The sequence below is a fragment of the Petaurus breviceps genome, unplaced genomic scaffold (assembly GCF_028583685.1).
Source record: "Petaurus breviceps papuanus isolate PSGF00001 unplaced genomic scaffold, PetGlider_PUasm1.0 98, whole genome shotgun sequence".
Classification (NCBI taxonomy): Eukaryota; Metazoa; Chordata; class Mammalia; order Diprotodontia; family Petauridae; genus Petaurus; species Petaurus breviceps.
This window is the reverse complement of record NW_027187460.1, coordinates 3,743,112-3,756,458: the sequence shown is the minus strand read 5'-3', so window position 1 is coordinate 3,756,458 and position 13,347 is coordinate 3,743,112.

The following is a 13,347-nucleotide window of genomic DNA, read 5'->3' as shown; positions in this document are numbered from 1 at the left end:
TGACCTTATTGTGCTCTGTGATTGACAAATGAAGGTACTTTACCTATGTTTGGAAACTAATCTCCATTTGAGAAGAGGGGTTTTGTGGTGGACCAAATGAAGGTATAGCCTAGGGGTGGAGAAGTATTTGGAACAGAGACTTTGTAATTGATTGAATGATTGGAAGGTCCTGGGGTGGGGTAGTCCTTGAAGATTATTTAATCACATTTAGTAAATGCTGTATTTGGAATGATGTCATGTTTTGATCTTCTCTGTTCTTGGTTGGTCACTGAATAAAATGGAGAGCACCTATGCTGGTATTCTGAACCTTGGGAAGTTGCCTTTCCTTGGCATTACATTACAAATGCCAATAATGTGAATAAATGCTAGGGACTTTTCCAGGACTGATCATACTCCCCAGCTTGTTCTAAAATTCATTCAATTCAACAAAAAACATTTTCTTCTTTTTTAAAATTTATTTATTTTTAGATTTTAACATTCACTTCCATAAGATTTTGAGATCCACATTTTCTTCCCATCTCTCCCCAATAAATAGCTATTGAGCTCCTTGTGTGGGAGACTGTGCTGGTCACTAGGGATATAAAGTCAAGAAGGAAACAATCCGTGTCTTAAAGGGGGTTACATCCTACTAGGGACATGCACCATATAAAAATAAGTAAATACAACATATATACACACACTATTTTTAAAAGTTACTTTAAGAGGGAGAGAATGTTGGTAACTGGGGACAGAGTCAAGGGTCAGAGGGAGGATCAAGAAAGGTCTCTAGAAGGGTGGCGTCTAAGCTTGTTTTATGAGAGTTAGTGATTTTAAGAGGCAGAGAACAACCATTTTATAAGCTTTGATAAAGTACCTACTATAAGCCTGTGCTAGGCTCTGGGGATACAATGATTTTTTTTTTTTTGCTTTTTAGAGGGCAATTGGGGGTTAAGTGACTTGCCCAAGGTCACATGGCTAGTTTTTGTGTTGTGTCTGAGGCCATATTTGAACTCAGGTCCTACTGACTCCAGGGCCAGTTGCTCTACTCACTGCACCACCTTGTGCCCAGATACAATGATTTTTTTTTAAAAGTAACAGTTTACTATTCTCAAAGAACTTATATTCTATTGGGAGTACCAATATATTCAGATGCGGGGTGTCCCAAAAGTCTTAGTGCAGTGTTAAACTATGACACCTGGTACAAATATAGGCAGATAAATATATTCTTACTAAATAAAATGAGGATAAGGTAGATATATCTATACATTGGAGAGAGGTGATACTAGGAGTTGGGGGTGGGGTGTACAGGATAGGCTTATGTAGAAAATGGTGCTAGATCTCCATCTTGCAGGAAGTGAATATTTCTGTATGATAGAGGTGATTAAGGAATGCTTTTCAGGCACCAGGGACAGATAGCCCTGGCAATGCCATGGAGAAGGGAAATGGAGCACTATGTCTGAAGAATTCTCTGTTTGATGTACAGAGTATGGGGAAGGAAGACTAGAAAGATACTGTAGATGGGGAAGCAGGGATTTAAAAGCTAAACAGAGACATTTTTATTTTCTTCTAGAGGCAAAGTGGAACTCCTGAAATTTATTGAGTAGGGGCCTGATACAGTCAGATCTGTGCTTAAGGACAATCACTTTGGTTACTTTTTGGAGTATGGTCCTGAATTGGAGAGAGGCTTGAGAGAGAGAGAGCCCAATGAATGGATTAACAAGTGAATGGATGAGTGGGAGGACAGATGAAACAAAATTATGTAATAGTACATGGTTTGGCCCCCACTTCCTGAAGGCCAGTGGAGTTCTTCTCCAGGGTGTTCTGGTAGGTACCCTCAAGGGAGTTTTATAGGTGTCTAGTTTGTCTGTCATCACATTAAGCCTTCACCAATGATATTCCTCCAATTTTAGGTGTCACTCATACCCTAATAATATTTAACCCCTTAACAGTCAGCCCAGCCTTTATAAAGGAATATTTACTTCAAACATATGAGAAATGGATAACAAATATCTGCCCCAATATATGGAGCATTCTCCTTCTCTACACCACCACAGTATCTGGGGAGGTGAGGGGAATTAGGTTTGCAGTCCAACTCAGTACCTATTTAGCATTAGGTCCACCAAATTCCAAGTCCAAGCTTTAGGCACCCTGACTTTTTAGGGCTTCCCTTCTAGACTGACAGAAATATGTGTCCTGGAATCCTGATTCTAAGATAAGGCTGGCCCAGGATCCCTGGTCCAAGGGACTCCTCCATCTGTTCCTATGCTTAAAAAAATAAATGAAGAATGAAACAGGCCAAAACCCCAAACCTATTTCTTGGGAGGATAAGGTCTAAAAAGGAGAGAAGGGAGGTAATTTTTCCCTCCATTTAACTCACTTCATAGCATCTGAGATGTGGGTGAACAGGATCTTCACTTCCTAGACACTCCCAGAAAGAGAGAGCAAGGTCCTCCTGATCTGGTTGGTAAAAATATAGTCTATTCTGACTACTTAAGCAATGGACAGAGGCTACATCAAAACTCATTATTAGGGTTAGGGTTATGTATTAGGGAACTCAAGATTATCTTCTCACAAAAGCAGATGCCTGCTTCCTCCCACATGGATGCCTCCATTGTAGATGACCTGGGCAGGTTCAATATCTTGGTTATACTCATTTATATAAGTGAAGCTTACTACATGCCAAGCATTGTGCTAAACATGAATGGTGTCAAGCAACATGATACATACCAAAAAGCAAAGTTCGTCTTTGCCAAGAGCTTACTTTCAAATGGAGTAAAAAGCACACCAAGGGGTGTGGTGGTTGAGGAGGGGTGCTGCCCCTCTTCCTACATTTCCAGTCTTCCTACACCTTACTCCTCTCCTTGAGCTTTATCATCCAAGTGTCTCTGGTCTCCTTACTGTTTCTTAAACAAAGATACTCCATCTCTCAACTCTGTACATTTTCAATGAATCTCCCTCATACTTAGAATTTTCTCCCTCCTCATCTCTGCATCATTTATTTTCTTCCAGCCTCAGTTAAAATTCTACTTTCTTCAAGGAGCTTTTCCTGGTTCTCAATCTCCAATTTATTTTGTACATATCTTTTTTGTACATAATTGTCTCCCCGTTAGCTAGTGAACCCCTCAAGGGCATGGAGTGGTTTTGTGTTTCTTTGTATTCCCCAAATGAAGCATGTTTGTGGTTTTTCCTGAAATGGTGAGACAGGAGAAGCAATCACCAATTAGGACAATTATAATAATATTGTTATGGTTTGATATTACAATGAGGTCTTTCATTCACGGGGTCCCTGTACCAATGATATCATGTAGTAGGCACCATCATCCAGAGGGGCAATTCCTGTGGAAAAGGATCTTGCCATCTGTGCTACCACTAAAGCCAATTGCCAACCAACTGCCAAGACAATAGTCAGGTAAACCCATGAACTCTGAAAACAGTAGCACACCCATTGGTCTTGCTTTCAGTCTGGAACAACAGGAGATATAACCTGGCAACTATCTACCTCTAGCTACTAAAGAAATGAAAAAAAAGTTCCCATCACCAAAGTCCTTGACACCATCAACTAAGTGAGAGTATGTGGTTTTTTTCCAATGGAAATGATATTGAAAAAGATGAATCATCACATGCTTTCTTGATCCAACCTATGTGCCCCTAGGTCTTCCATCTGACTTTCTGTAGAAACCTCTTCCATGTGTTGTTTCCCCCATTAGAATGTGGGCTTCTTGAGAGAAGGGGCTGACTTGCTTTTCATTGCGTATTTTCAGTGCTTAGTATGATGGTTTCCATAAAGTAAGTATTTTCATTCATTCTTAGTTGAGGCAAGAGGAGATGAGGGCCTGAAAAAATGATGGTGAGTAGAAAGGGTAGGATGTGAGCACTATTGTAGAGGTATAAATGATACAATTTGGTAACTAATTTGAAGATGAAGGAAAATAAGGAATCAAGAATAATGCTGAGGCATAAATCTAGGCCATCAGTAGTAATGGGCATTTTCAGATTTCATAGGAGTTCATTTAAGTTCCTATGATTATAGATTTAGAGCTAAAAGGGATCTTCGAGATCATCTAATTCTCATTTTACAGATAAGAAAACTGAGACCCAGAGAAGTTATGCAATTTGGCCAAAGTCACATACCTAGTTTAGGACCAAAGGGTTAGAGCTCAGGTATTCTGACTGAGGCATTGTGGACAGGAGGCTGAAAATGTAACCCAGAGGATGTGGGTTCAGATGTCACCTCAGTTTCTTCCTTGTTGTGTGGCTCTGGGTAGTCCAAGTCACTCAACCTCTGTGACCCTCAGTTTCTTCATCTATTAAAAGAAGGGGTTGAACCTGATGACCTATACAATCCTTTCCAACTCTTTTTTGTCTATTAATTTGTTTGTTTACTTTTAGTTTGCAGAATTCAGTTCCACAATCCCTTGAGTTTCAAATTTTCTCCCCCTCCCTCTCCTAACCTCCCTCCCCCAATGGAGGCATGCAAGCAAGTAGAGGATCTGCAAATATTTTCAACATTAGACATTAGTCAGTTTATAAAGAAGGATTGTAATGGATGGAATGAACAATGGGAGAGGAAACAAAATCAAACAAGAAAAAGAAAAAGAGCAGGTAGTTTGCTTCCATTTGCATTCAAACTCTGTTCTTACTAGTTCTCTCTCTGCATGTAGATATCTCTCTCTATCATGAGTCTTTTCGAGTTGACTTATAACCCTGCATTGTTGAGAAGTGTCCAGTCTATCAAAGTTGGCCATCACAATACATTGTTTATGTAATTGTGTACAGATTTCTCCTGGTTCTGCTCTTCTCACTCAGCATCAGTTCATATAAGCCTCTCCAGATAAATATGAAGTCCATCCGCTCCTCATTTCTTATAGCACAATAGTATTCCATTACATTCATATACCACAACTTGTTTAGCCATTCCCCAATTGATGGGCATCCCCTTAATTTCCAATTCTTTGCCACCACAAAAAGAGCTGCTATAAATATTTTTGTACATATGGGTCTTCCTCCCACTTCTATGATCTCTTTGGGATACAACCCTAGAAGTGGTACTGCTGGGTCAAAGGGTATGAAATTATTTATAGTCCTTTGGGCATAGTTCCAGATTGCTCTCCAGAATGGTTGAATCAGTCCACAACTCCACCAACAATGCATTAGTGTTCCAATTTTTCCACATCCTCTCCAACATTTGTCATTTCCTTTCCAACTCTTTATATATGATCCTATGCCTTTAAATTCAGTACTCTTTCCATTGTACCAAATATGAAGAAGGCTTAGGATTCTTAGTTGAAAAGAGGCTCAATATGAATCAACATTTTGATTTCTGGTCCCTAGCATGCTTAATAAATGTTTTTTGACTGATCTATTAATTGATGTGGCAGTAAAAACAACAAATGTGGTTTTTGAATTAGAATTTGGGGTACAGTTTGAAAAAGGGGGCTCAAAACATTTTTTTGGAATCATGGACTCCTGGTGAAGGTCAGCCTGATGAAGCCTATGGACTCCTCAGAATCATCTTTTTAAATGCATACAATAAAATGCATAGGATTATAAAGGAAATCATTGTATTGAAACGTAGTTATCAAAATATTGCAAAAGAAGCTACACTAAATCTACAGACTTTGCTTTTGAACACAAGACTCCTAGTGTGTTCTACTCTCATCAGACCTTACTAAAACATCATATCTTGTTCTGGGGACTGTTGACAAATTGGATCATGCCAAAGATAAACTATTAGAACAAAGCAGAGAACAGTATGATGTCCAAGGGCATAAATGGGTGCTATGGCACTAGATATTCTGGTTCTTTCTCTTTTGCTAACTCATTTCATGACCTTGAGAAAGTCACTAAAATCTCAAGGACCAAATTTCCTCACTTGTAAAATCACAGGGTTAGATTAGGCAGGTTTTAAGGTCCATTTCATATCTATTATTCCAAATTTTGTGTTAGGTGGCCCTCAGGATGTGAGGTAGAGGAGAAAATGAGTGCGTTAGTGGAAATACTGGAGGTTCAATGTCTTAGTAAAGATTGACTCCCATCTTTGTGTCTGAGAGTGATTGAAGTCCCAACTTTAGGGTTCCTGCTGCAATAAAAATGTATGTATATTTTAAGCTAAATTGGAGAAAAGAAGAACAAAGTGTAGGATGACTGAATACAGTGTCAGATACAGTTTTTTGTTACTTGGTTTTGTTTGTTTTATTGTTAAAAGGAAGGATTCAATGGGAAGTGTTATTGATTATTGGGAAATTAAATGACTGTTTTGTAAAAGAAAAAGGAAACTATACATATATACATAGATGTATGTAAACTATAGCTGCATCTGTGTGTGTTTACACATGCATATGTGTATTATGAACATATATATATATAATACATATGTATGTATGACATTAACTTAAATTTCCTTTTCTTGACAAGGTACTAGAAGACTAACCCCTGTTACAATGAGATTCTGTACACATAGTTTATTTGGGTTTTGGAAAAGCATTTCATAAAGTCTCTTTTCTTCTTCCTATGGAGATAGTAGAGAGAAAACCCTGGCTAAGTGATGATGGTGGTGACGATGGTGGTGGTGGTGGTGGTGGTGATCAGAATTGATGTAGCCCTCTCAGGTTTGTAAAATACTTTATAATGTTACATCATTATTATCCTTAAAACAACCTTAGGTGCTATTATTTCCATTTTATAGATGAGGAAACTGAGGTAAAGAGAGGCAAAGGGAGTTGCTCAGGATTACACAGCTATTAGGCAGGTAGGTGGTGCCATGCATAGAGCTATTGGCCTGGATTCAGGAAGACCTCAGTTCATATCTGGCCTCTGACACTTACTAGCTATGTGACCTTGGGCAAGTCACTTAATTCAGTTTGCCTCCATTTCTTCATTTGTAAAATGAACTGGAGAAGGAAATGGCAGATACCACTCCAGTATCTTTGACAAGAAAACCCTAAATGGGTTCACAAAGAGTCAGATATGACTGGAATGACTGAACAATAACATAATAACAATGAACTAAGTGTCCGTCTGAGGCTAGATTTGAACTCAGGATCTATCTCTGTGACATCTAACTGCCTAGATGAGAAACTAATTCAACAGTTTCTGCATGGACTGATTGGCAAGATCCAGAGAATATTTAGTAATTCAGTGTTAAATTAGAGAGAAGTCTCCAGGGTGATGACCCAGGGATTTCAACTTGGCCCAGGGCTATTTAACATTTTTGTCAATGATTTATATAAAAGCAAAAGTGGAAGAAATCAAATTTGCAGAAAAGACAAAATTGTGAGGGAAAGCCAATATACTAAATCACAGTCAAGATTCAAAGCCTTGACAGTCTAGAACATTGCTTAAATCTTATAAGATGCAATTTAAAAGGAATATATGTGTAAATGAAGTATTACACTTGGCTTAAAACAAACAATTTCACAATACCAAATGGAAACTAGCTGAATAGTAGTTCATCTGAAAATGATCTGAGGATTTTAGTGGACCACAAGCTCAATCTGAATCAACAGTGAGATATGGTAGCCTCTCCCCCCAAAAAACAAACAACAACAATAACAAACACACAAAAGATAATGTGATATTAAGCTGCATTAAAGCATATAGTAGTATCTCAGTCTTTCTGTACTTTACTTTGGTTGAACAATATATGAAGTGTTTTGTTCAGTACTGTGTGCCCCATTTTAAGAAGAGCTTTGCTAAGCTAGAAAGAAATTGATGAAAGACAGCTGGGATGGAGAAAAGCTTTAAAATTATCCCACATGGGCATCAATTGAAGGCACTAGGGATATTTAGCCTGAAGAAGAGGAGACTTAAGGAGAGCATAATTGATGTGTTCCAGTAATTGAAGGGCTGTCATGCAGAAGAGGGATTAGACATGTTCGGCCTGACCCCAGAGGGCAGAGCTAGAAGCCAGAGGGGAAGTTACAGGGTTGCTATGTTAGCTTCACATAAGGAAGAAAAATTATTTTTAATATTAGAGCTATCTAAAAGTAGAGAGAAGTTTGGATTCTATGGCCTCCTGGGTCTTTTTTCAGGTCTAATTCTTTAATCGTATTATATATCAACATTATATATAATACCTTTTGATAATGCAAATTATATAATATTATATATAGTATACTGGCAGTCAATATAAAATTATATAGATAGAGATATAGATATACACAAAGAATTTTATATACTGCATATAATATTATATTATTGTATCTATTATTCAGTTGTGTTTGACTCTGGGTACCCCATTGGGAGATTTTTTGGCAAAGATGATCGAGTGATTTGTTGTTTCCTTCTCCAGCTCATTTTAAGGATGAGGAAACTGAGGCAAACAGGGTTAAGTGACTTGCTCAGGGTCACACATCTAGCAAGTGTCTGGAGTAGAATTTTAACTCAGGTCTTCCTGATTCCAGTTCTAGAGTTCCATATTATTATATACAGTATATAATTTTTATATGTAGTATTTAATATCATATATTGGCTGCATATGATATAGCCAGTATATAATACTGACGGACCCTGGACAAGTAATTTAACCTTTCAGTGTCCTAGGCAACTACCTAAGACTGTGAATTTCAGAGAAGGTGCCAACCTGTCTCAGTAAAGGTTATTTCCCCATGGAGTAGTTCCTTATCCATATCCATTCACACACATGTGTATACATATATGCATCCATCCATCCACCCAAACACATATCCATCTATCCATCCATCTCTCCCTCTCCCTCTCCCAACAGTGAGGGTTAAAGAGGGGGAGGAAGAAATGAGGTGGCAGTGATAGACATAAAGAAAGACCTAAAAGGATGACATGGAAACATAGAGGCATACATAGAGACATATTATGAGAGAGAGAGATAGAGACACAGGTGCAGAAAGAGACTTTGGTACAGACATAGAAAGGAGAGATAGCAAAAGCAAAAGATGGAGGGAGCAGAGAGAGAGACACACAGAGAAGAGCATTAAGAACCATAGCAACAGAAGGAGTGACAGAGCTCTGACCCAAGTGAGTGAATGAGTCATCTAACAACACACACCTGGCATTTCAGCTGAGCCACTGCTGGGGTGGGGGGTGTCTCTTGCCAAAACGGGTGCCATCTGGTACCACTTTGAGCAGGGTGTGTGTGTGGGGGAGCGCAGGGAGGGGACGGTCACTTTGGCTCAGTGGAGTCACAAAGGGATTTGGATACCTTGGCATTCACTATAACAATGCCAATCTTCTTGATCCATCTTGTGTTACCCTGGGCTGTGTGGTCCCCATGGAATGTGTCTTCTTACAGATGGTCTAAATTTTCCCATTGCAGTTTGAACCTTTTATTCTGATTTAACCTGAGTTGAATAGGATTCCATTTAACTCACTTCAATTCAATTCAGACCATTCTAATTCACTTCAACTCAACTCATCTTATCTCAAACTCATCTCAACTCAGCATCACTCAGCATATATATTTTTTAGTTGAACTGTTGACTTATGTCTTTGATAGTTTTTTAACTAGAGGATGACTCAGTCTTATATGTGTATCAATTATCTACATATTTTGGCTATCAGGTTTTTATTAGAGAGGTTTAATGCAAATATTTCCCCCAAATGACAGTGTTTGGAATCTCACTGCATTATTAGATTTGTACAAAATTTTTTAATTTTATGTAATTGACATTGTCTATTTCCATGTTCTCTTTTATCTCATCTCTGCTCATGAAATTCTCTTCTATCTACAGATGAAAGGTATAGTCTTCTCTTCTCCTCTATGTTTTTAATGCTGTGATTAGAAAATTTTAAGGGCAGTTAAAGATGATATTGGAAAGACAGTGACTTATGAAAAATAAAATAAAAAAGAGATCCATCAAGATTTCTACAACACTTCTTTTCTCCCTCAGTAAATATTAGAACTACTGTATGGATTTTATCATCAGTATCCCTTATGTGATGTGTAAAAGAATAGAAATTGCACTGAGGAAAAAGATGGAAAGAACACTAAGACTCAAGTAGCATATTCAGAGGAGATCCTTGCACGGAGGGATCAGTCAGTTAATACATATTTATTAAGTGCCTACTGTATGCCAGGCATCCTGCCAAATTCTGGAGATACAAAGAAGGTAAGAATCTGTGGCCTTAAGGAGTTCATAGCCTAATGAGAGATAACATGTAAATAATTACATACAAAAACATTGTAAACAGGATAAATTGGAAGTAACAAAGAGAGGGAAGGCACAAGAATCAAGGGGGAGTGGGAAAGGAATCCTTTGGAAGGTGGAATTTTAGTTGGAACTTTAAGGAAGTCAGAGAAATTGGGAGGCAAAAATCAGTCGGGAGAATATTACTGGCATAGTGTAATGGGAATGCAAATTTGGAAGATCTTCCCTGCCCCTAGGCTAAAGTGCACCTGAAGCCTGTGGTGGGAGGCTTGTTTTTCAGTAGATACTTTTTGATTGGCCAGTGGGTCCAAAAGGTTGTTACATTCTCTGAGCCAGGAGAAGGCTATATAAGCCCTGATGTGTAGCTTTGTTTTGGGGGCTCACTTTGAGAAGTGTTCTGTGATTTGATCTGTATTCTGGGAAGCCGTTGTCCACAGTCCCCCCGGCTTTGAAAAACCCAGATGTGGAAACCCAGATGTTGACTGGGTATGGATGTAATGGTTAGACAGTTTGGAAATCTGTCTACTTGATCTGTTTCTGTCTTGATAATTCTGCCTGTATGCTTTGAAGTTCGGGGTGCTGACCTTTTCCCCTGAACAAGGTAAACGATATATGTCTGACTGATTAAAGTAAGCTTGTTAACCCATTTTGAGTTGCTTTCCTTTAACAAAGCAGATCCAAGAACCTGTATGGGCAGCAAACCCTGAGGACGCGCTTGGGGTGCTTGCTGCTACACATAGTAAAGCTAGTGAAAATGCACAGTCAGGAGATGGAGTGTCTCATTCAAGAAATAGTAAGGAGGCCAGTGTCACTGGATCTTGGAGCACAAAGAGGGCTGTAAGGTATAAGGGGAGTGGAAAGGTGGGAGGTGGGCAGATTATGAAGGGCTTTGAATACCAAAGAAAGGATTTTATTTTTGATCCTGGAGGTGAAAAGGAACCATTGGACTTTATTGATTAGCTTAATCCTTTTATTTAATTTTATTTATTTCTACAAATCCTTTTATTAAGGGAATTTGTTCTGTGAAGTTTGGATTCAATCAAAGGGCCACACTTAAGGACCTAGAGGGCCATATGTGACCTTGAGGCCCAGGTTCCCCACCCCTGGATTAGGGTAATGGTATGGTCAGACTTACATTTTAGAAAGATCACTTTGACAGCTGAATGGAGGATGGAATGGTGTGGAGAGCGGTTTGAGGCAGGCAGATTCATTAGTAGTCTGTTGCAATAGTCCAGGTGTGAGATGATGAATGTTTGCACCATTTTCAGAGGAGAGGAGGCATATGCCAGAGATGTTATGAAAGTTAAGTCCACAGGCCTGAGAGAGAGAGAGAGAGAGAGAGAGAGAGAGAGACTTTCATGGTGATATGTAGGTTGTGAATCTCTGTGACTAGGAAGATCGTGGTGATGTCAATAGTTATAGGGAAGTTAGGAAGAGAGGTGGGTTTGGTGGGAAAGATAACAAGCTCAGTTTTGGACATGTTGAGTTTAAATGTCCATGAGGCACCTACCTAGTTTGAGGTGTCCAATGAGCAGTTGAGGATGTGAGACTAGAGATCAGCAGAAAGGTTAAGGCTAGATATGTATATTAAAGAGTCATCAGTATAAAGATAATAACTGAATCCATGGGAATGGATAAGATCACCAAGTGAAACAGTATAGAAGGAGAAAAGAAGAGGGCCAAGGATAGAGTTCTATGGGATACCCACAGTTAGTTGGAGTGATCTGGATGAAGATCTAGTAAATGAGGAGGATGGTTGGTATGAGTAGATTGCAATAAATCAACTTATTGGATACATTATAATGACAATTAGAGTATGGATTGGAAGTACAGGCCAAGAACCAGATGAACTCATACAGAAGAAATAGTATATCAGATAGGTATGAAGAAGATGAGAAGAGAGTAGTGTCCTGAAAACCTAGAGAGAAGAGAGAATACCAAGGAGAAGATGGTGACCAACATTTTCAAAGGTTACAGAGAGGGCAACAGCTTTTTAGACTGAGAAAATTCCATTGAATTTAGTAATTAAGGAATAGTTAGTAACTAAAGATGATGAGATTAGAAGCAAGAATATAAAGACTTAAGAAGAGAGAAAGTTCAATTGACAGAGTATCTTAAAAAGGTGATAATACCAAAGACTTGGAAAAAGTCCTTATTGTCACCAAAAAGAAAAAAAAGGTGACTAAAACAACAGCAGTAGCTACCAGCCTATTTGTTTATGTGCTCTTTTCTGTCAAATGTCTTTGAGAATAAAATAAATATACATTATGGGCATCCTTAATGAAGGCCTGGGAAGGGAGCAGGGAGTGTTTTACAAATGAAATCTCTACAACAGACAACAACTTTACAATACTGTAACTGACTGAAAGATGAAGAACATAAAAGATTCCAATGTTCTTTTTAAAAGAATATATTTATTTTTAGTTTTCAACATTCATTTCCACAAGATTTTGAGCTACAATTTTTCTCTCCCTGTATTTCCCCTACCCCACCCCAAAATAGCAAGCCTACTGAATACCCCTTTCCCCAATCTGTTCTCTCTTATATCCTCCCCCTTTCTATACCCTAGTACCTGTATATGTTATTTCCCAGTTGCATGTAAAAAACAACAACAAATTTTTAAACAATTGTTTTTAAAACTTTGAGTTCCAGATTTTTTTCCCTTCTTCACTCCTCACCCACCCCCACTGAGAAGATATAAGCAATTCAATATAGATTGTACATGTGTAGTTACCCACATCATTTCCATAGTAGTTATATTGTGAAAAATTAACAATATTTCCCTCCATTCTATTCTGCCCCCCACTTAATCTATTTTTTCCTTTGACCCTATCCCTTTTCAAAAATGTTTGCTTCTAACTACCCTCTCCCCTAATCTTCCCTCCCTTCTATTTCCCCCCTCTTATCCCCTATCCCCCTATTTTCCTGTAGGGTAAGATACCCTATTGAGTGTGTATGTTATTCCTTCCTTAAGCCAAATCAATGAGAATCAGGTTGTCCCATTTCCTTTCACCTTCCTGATCTTCCCCTCCATTGTAACAGTTTTCTGTTGCCTCTTTTATATGAGACAATTTATCCTAATGTATTGTTCTCTTTCTTCTGCTCCCAATAAATTCCTCTCTCAACTCTTAATTTTATTTTTTGGACATCATCCCCCTCAGTGTAGAAGCTGCCAGATCCTGTGTTATCCTGATTGTGTTTCCATAATACTCAAATTGTTTCTTCCTGACTGCTTGCAGTATTTTCT